This window comes from Tenrec ecaudatus, unplaced genomic scaffold (assembly GCF_050624435.1).
Source record: "Tenrec ecaudatus isolate mTenEca1 unplaced genomic scaffold, mTenEca1.hap1 Scaffold_710, whole genome shotgun sequence".
Lineage (NCBI taxonomy): Eukaryota > Metazoa > Chordata > Mammalia > Afrosoricida > Tenrecidae > Tenrec > Tenrec ecaudatus.
In genome coordinates this window covers 67,619-75,033 of record NW_027459604.1, presented here as the reverse complement: position 1 = coordinate 75,033, position 7,415 = coordinate 67,619, and positions in this window count along the sequence as shown.

Here is a 7,415-nt window from a genome sequence, read left to right as displayed (position 1 = left end):
GCCACCTCTATATCATTCACCAAGATGGGATGGCCCTGATAGTGAGCTATGCAGAGGGTCCTCTGGGCTGTGGGGCTGCTCTCGGGACCGGGCTCTGGACAGGATCTGCAGTGAGATGCCTCCCTGGCATACGCAGGAACTCAGCCTCTCCACGTTCTGACCCTGCTGGTCCCGTCTCCTTTCTGACTTCTGTGGACCTCAACAGGCCTGGAGGCAGTTGCCTTTCCCTCCTTCAAGAAGGCTTTCAGCCCCTCTGCCTCCAGGGAAAGCCCTTTTAATTGCTTCCTATATGTGGTATCTAACTTTTCAAGTGCAAACACTTTGCAAATTTTAGCTTGCTCTTTACTCATCAGCCCTCCCTGCCACCCTCCACCCTCCACCCCCCACCCAACTTGCGTTGCTGCTTCTTGCACTGGGCTAGCATCTCCTTCTGCCTCTCTTCTCTATCCCTTGTCCAAGTCCAGCTGGGCTCCCATGTCTGTCACTAGCTGCAGTTGCCTCTGAAGCATCTTTTTCTTTTTACAGTCCCATTGCTGTAACAAGTGCGCTGCTTCCATCCACAGGAGTTTCTGGCTCAGTTCAGCCTTTGCCCCCTTTCTACAGAAACTTTCACATGGACCTGGCTCAGAAACACGAATGTCACATGTATCACAGGGTTAGAAAGGCCTGCCCAAGCGCACGTTCTAAGTGCACAACTCCTCGCTACTCGTGCCAGCTGTGCTCAGAGAGTGCATGCACAGGATCTAGTTGATAATGCAGCAGACACGACTTGTCAAATGGGACTAAATTTACATTTAGACGGATTAAAATGGAATAAAATCAAAGCTCAGATTCTTGGTCACATCAGTCACTTTCAGTGACCCCATGTGGCCAGTGGCTCCTGTAATGGGCAGGCAAACACAAGATATGTCTATCACTACAGAAAGCTGTATTGGGCAGTACTGGCCTAAAGTTTAGTGAAAAAAAAAAAAGTACCTTTAGTCGAAATTACTCTAAAAAGTATTTTAAACATCTAGGAAAGAGGCCTTTAGAAGCCCCAGGAAAATAACACTGAGGTGGAGTGAGGCCCAGCTGAGAGCAGTCAGCCTGGGAGAACAAGAGTAACTCAGCTCATCAGAGTCATGCAATATGGCTCGACTCACAATCATGACATGGGGTGGGAATGGGGGTGGGAGCAGCCTTCCAGCCAGTTAAGGAAACTCCTGGGACCAGACATGTCCCTTTGCTGCTTCTTAGAGCCTGAAAGGGCTTGGGAATAGTGGCAATGGTCTATAAGGTGTTCTGGACAGTAGCCCGCCCTTTACCAGACAGTTCACAGGTTCAGATACTATGAAGCAAAATTCTCAGGAGGAAGCTCTGGATCATCCTAGCGGGCAGTATGTGTTATTGCAACGCCCAGGTCTGAGGCCACTGTGTGGTCATCTTTTGGGGAACAGAAAGGCAGGGTACAGAAGAGGGTACAATTCAGTAGTCCAGGATTTTCTTTACCGCCCATACTTAAGCTGCCTCAATTTCCTTGCACCATGACAGAAAGGCAGACTGGCTCTGGGATCATCAACCTCCCCAGGTCACAGGACACGGGAGATGGCTTGATCCACTGTGGTCATCGTAGTGCCACTTCTAACCCGAGCCATGTTCCCAGCTAAGAATGCTTCCCAAGGAGGCTTTGCAGGTCTGGTCAGCAGGGCTCTAGCCCGCTTGGTGTCCAAGTTGGCGAGGGCCAAGATTCTCTGTGGGAGAGTGAGGTCATGATAAATAGGCATGGGCTGGCAGCAACCAGTTATCATTCCACTAAGTGAAACCTACTTGATACGCTCAGTTTTCCAAAGAAATCTTTCATTGCTTTTCTTTGTGATGACACAGCAACTCGCTGCCATGAAACCGATTCTAACTCCTATGCTCTGCAGGATGGAGCAAACTGCTGCCGAGGCTCTCAGATGGTCCCTCTTCTTGGAGGAGCAAGTCTGTTTTTCTCTCACAAAGCAGTTGGGAGGTTGGAATCACCAATCTTGTAGTTAGCAGCCTGATGCTAACCCAAAGCCCCAGCAGGGCTCCTTTCGCTTAGGACAGCTTTGAAAAGCTACCTTCGCAGATAACTGGCCTCCCTATTGCAAAGGAGCTTTTAGCCTTTTTCTCCATTTGCCCACATACTACCGCGTGCACTGGAAAATTAGAACATGACATTAAATAAGGAAGATGCTTTGCTACTTTGTTCCTTTGCTACAGAGAAGTCTGAGGCAGAAAATAAATATGAATGTGTTAAAAGTAGTCTACAAACTAAATTACTTCATAACTTAAGTTTTAATATATATATTTCTAATTTAAGTTAAAACAACTCATACAAAGCCCTATTTTTTCCTACCTTCCTCTCTGTGGCCAGAGAAAAACTACCCACTTAGCATGCACTGCAGTTGAGTCATTTCCTGAATTAAATATCTAATGTGGGTTTTTGGGAAGAACTTCAGACTGAAGGAGGACCCAGAAGAAAACAGGGCAGCAGACCTGATTTGTGGTAGTCCGTGCTGGTGTCTCAGGCGTAGCTTCTCGTCTGGCCACTGAGCTAAGGTGGCCAACTCCTTGGGGCAATGTGGGCCCCCACTCCTTATCTCCCACAGCTGCCCCTGCAGGCTGCAAAGGGCATCCTGAGACTGTGCATGGAGCGCCTCTCTAGCATGCTGACTTCACTTTTGAACATAAGCTCCATTTCCCTTTTCTCCTTCTCAAAGTTTTTCTTCATTAGTTCAATTTCCTGCTTGTAGTTTACCTGGAAAGAGAAACATTAGCCCCTGACAATATGACATGGAAACAGCAAGGTTGTCGGGCATGCCAAGGAGCTGAGGCCTGCAGAAGTCAGGGATGAAAAGGCAGCGGTGACATCCCCAAGACTCAGTGCTCAAGATGTAGGCACAGCCTTGTCTGGACCAGTTGGATAACCTCCCGTGGGAGAAGATATTGTCTGGCCGTTGGCTGGCAAGCTCCGTTTAGGTAAGTAACTTGCACCCAGGAGCTCAGAGGTCCCGGTGGAAACAGGGTGGCTGGCTCTCTGAGTCCTGAAAGTAGAAAGAACGCGGCACATGGCAACTGTGTGCGGACATTCTCTTAGTCACCATCTAAGGAGAGGCAGGAGCTAACTTCATCTGAGAAGACCTTGTCAGCCAGGGTAATCCTGGCTGAGAAACTATGCAGCATCCCACGAGAGGCAAAGCCAAGGATAAGTTATGCTAAGAATGAGGTAGGTGGTGTGAATTCCCACACAGCAGTTGGCAGGGCTGCACTCAGCATGCCAGCCCCCAGCGACTTTGGGCCAGGCACTGACAGTCATTTCTCTTGTATTTCCCTCAAACTGTCTTCTTAGTGCCCCCGCTCACCAACCAGAGAAATCCAAGGCAGCTGCCTGGAGAAGGGTCAGCACTAAGCACGGCTCTCTGTGCACAAAAGGAAGCCCCAGGCTCCCCTTCGGGCACCCCTCACACCTACCTTCATCTCCAGCTGGCTCTTGACGTCTTGGTAACGTTCTTTCACCTGCTCCATCATGAGTTCCGTTTCGAGGCTCACTGGAGTAGGAGCTGTAACGCATGTGAAAAAGCCTGCGAAGAAGAGGAAATCTCAGCTTAGCTCAGTGAGGACATTACAGGTTTCTTACAGCTTTCCTATTCCCAAGGGACAACAAAGCACAGATTCTACATGTGCTTTTTCAAGGGAAAGGCAGTGATGGTGGAGTCCTGCCGCACTGGCGTACAACAGCACGCATCACTGGTGATCTGCTATGTTGTATCCATGTAGAATAAAGGATCTCAAACTTATTTGGTCAGCTGTCCAATTTTCAGAAAAATAGTTACCCAGCAACCCTCTGGCAATTAACTTTTATACAATAGCCCATCCCTAATCCAGGATAGGGTGTAGGTTATTTGCTTTGGCAGCTCCCACGGATTATTCCAGTGCCCCCCAGGGGGCAGCATTGCCCACGTTAGGAAACACTCATTTAGAACCATTTCACACTTTCACCAGAACAGATTGCTCAGGAGGCTCCTGCAGCCCATCACACCCTTCAAGTTCCTACAAAGTGGCAGTGATATCGTGTGAAGGGACTTCAAAAAACCTCCAGAACACGGAAGAAAAAGATAATGGAATTGTCCATGAATGTAAGGCCCCCTTGTACTTCACTTCAAGTTTATTCCCTGGTGATGCCAGGATCATAGAGGAGGTGGGGAGATGGAAGAAGTGGGGTGACCTGGTGACACATGCCTCTGGGCAGTGTGATGCCTGGGAATGAGCCTCACTGTGTATGAAGGTGGCCAGACACACCTCATGGCCTGTTTATTAGCTAAAGACTTCAAATTGGCCTCCTCCTCCTCACACAAATAATGCTGGGTTTCAGGATATGTAGGAGCTCTGGTGGCATGGTGTTTATGCATTGGACTGTGATCTGAAATGTCAGCAGTTTGAAACCACCATCAAGAGTTACAGTCTCAGAAACCCACAGGGGCAGGTCTCCCATGTCCTATAGGGTCATTATGAGTTGGCATCAACTTGATGGCAGTAAGTCTGTGTGTTGCTCGATAAACTGGTCAGATGATTGCTGAAGCCAAAATGGGTGCATAAGCAAATGTGGTTGAAAAAAGCTGATGGTGCCTGGTTATTAACAGCATATGGGGTCTTAGATGCTTTGCAATTAAATAAGTGCCCAACTAGCAGGTAAGAAACAGCCCACAAGGAAGCACACCAGCCTGTGTGATCATGAGGTGTTGAGGAGAAATGGTATCAGAAGTTCAAAAGATAAGCAACCAAATTGATGTGAAGGGGCATGGATGTAGTAGAGACCCAGAAATCACAGCCCCTCTGGTAGTTGGACAGTCACGCTCAGAAGGGACACAGGAAGGGATGATAAATCCAGGGTGTGGTATAGCACTGATGAACTACATAATTATCCTCTAGTTCCTTAATATTCCCTCCCCTTTTGATTATGGTTTTTATTTGTTTTGCCTCTTTAATCATATCAGATTTGATGTAGGTTCATCGTATATTTAATATCATTTGATACATGAAAGCTAAGATAGATAACCCTTCAGAAACAATAAATGGAGTAACGGTTCCCTGAGGGTACGGGAAGGGGGGAGGAGATAACAGGGAGCTGAGAGCACTGATGACTGAATAACCCCACTCAATGGGATCGAACAACAGAATTGTATGTGAGTGGATATATTGGATGTGCAAGATATGGAAAAAAATAAAGTAAGGTTTCCTGGGGCGGGGTATGGTGGGCAAAGGAGGGAATAAATGGGGAGCAGATATCAAGGAGTTCAAGAAAAAGAAAATGTTTTGAAACGGATTGTGGTAGCAACTGTACAACACTGTTTGATGTGATTTAACTATGGAATGTTATACTTGTAAGATGTCCCAACAAAATGATTTTAAAATACAATAATAATAATAATAATAAATAAAGCAGTCAGGCACATTCCATACGTGTGGAATGAGGAATGGTGCTTGAGAGCACTGCAAGGACTCGCTTTCCGACCTGAATCACCACTCCGCACACCAGGCACACAAGGCACATCTTTGAACTACGTGTGTTGCTAGGGCTTGGAAGAGAGCTGGTCTGAGACTCAGAATTGCATTTATGCCATGACTCAGTCTTCATTTTGCAGTGTCAAGGATGGGACGTGGCAAAGTCATCCTCTACTCTCATTGTCACCCTGAAAATGGTGACAAACTTTGACATAAGGGACAAGACAAAAACCTGAATGAGAACCTCTGGAAAGAATTACTTTGCCTTGGAAACTGAGAACTGTCAACTTGCGCAGTCACCTGGGCTGACAGGAGGTCCGTGAGGCTGGACAGTCCACATCACTAGGCTTACTGCAACCCAGCTTCTTACTATTCTCTCAGCAGCAGACAAACATCGGAAGGGTCAACTGAGCCTTGGTGCTGCTTCTAAAATGGTTTCCATCAGAGGGATGGGAGGACAGTACATAAAAAGGCCACATTGTGAAACTGCTAGGTTTCATTAGCGATGGCATGAAGCCTAGGTCTGTGATCTGGTGCCGCAGTCCCCAGTCTCGAGCAGACCCAAGACTTCAGGGCCTTGTCTCCCAGGTTTTGGGTCAGTGGTTCGTGCTGAGGGCCATAAATTCTGTGTAGTTGAGGGGACACAGTGTCCATTTCCCTGGGGATGGCTGACCTGTCTGTTGTGTGGAAGAATACATAGGATGCCTTAAATGGATGTCACAGCACCCTTGGCATCTCTGGATGTGGTGCAGCTGGCTGTGTCAGGCTCCATCCCACATTTCCCAAATGAGTCTAATGGCCTTTGGCTGTTGACTCACAGGATTTCAAGACACCAATCTGCCATTTGCAGGTGAGCAGGTTATGTTGGGGTCCAAAGACGCTGTACCCACATTCAGAGAAAACTTAAGGTTCCCAGGTTGGCTCTTTTAGCTATAATTCATTTACATTTTATTAAATAAATAGCTTTAGAGCACTACAAAACTGGGAGGGAGGAGGATGCAAAATGCTCGACTGCCAAAGATCCACAGGTCAGTGTCCACAGATCTCCCTGGGGTGAGGGAATGGCCTGTCAGTGTCCACAGATCTCCCTGGGGTGAGGGAGTGGCCTGTCAGTGTCCACAGATCTCCCTGGGGTGAGGGAGTGGCCAAAACTTAGCACACAAAACCACTGTGTATCAGAGCTTTGGCAGCAGGGCTGAGAGACTTGCCACGGTGTCTGCTGATGCACAGTTGGGGGCACTGATCCAAGAACCAACCCCTGGCTATACAGGACTATGACAAAACTCTAGGGCAGCTGTGTTACCTCCTTGTTCTTGTCTTTTGAAGGAGCTGAGATTAATCAAACACAGTCTACACTGTAGGTGGAATTTGTCATAAACCTCAGCACTAAGAGGATCCTGAAGCCAGAGATATCTACTTTTAAGCAGATATGCACGCCTATGCACACAGGTCCCAACTGCTTCCAGTGCTTGACCTGTGTCCTGCGCAGGCGCCGCTGGCACAGGTCTATTCTGACGAATTCTGACACTCAAGGGGACAAATCTCAAGCTCTCTCTGAATATCAGGGAGTCATTAATATGTTTTAGATATAATTTATCTCTTTTATTAAAAGAGTTTTCACATCAACCAGCTTACAGCTCAGAGGACAATCTGTATAGAGACTGGTCTGTGACCTGGGCAAAGGAAATATAGCTCCTTTATTTACTGTCACATACCCTCACTCTCTCTGTCTCTAGCCTATGCTGAAACCTCACCACCAAGTCCCTTCATCTTAATCACAACTCTGGAGGTGGCTTTGGAACATCTACGAGTGATGGACATGCCTCTGATGAGGTCATTGTGAGATCACATAACTGCTGCCATTTCATTACAGTTGATAAAGCCCCCATCCCCTTCCATAAATTCCC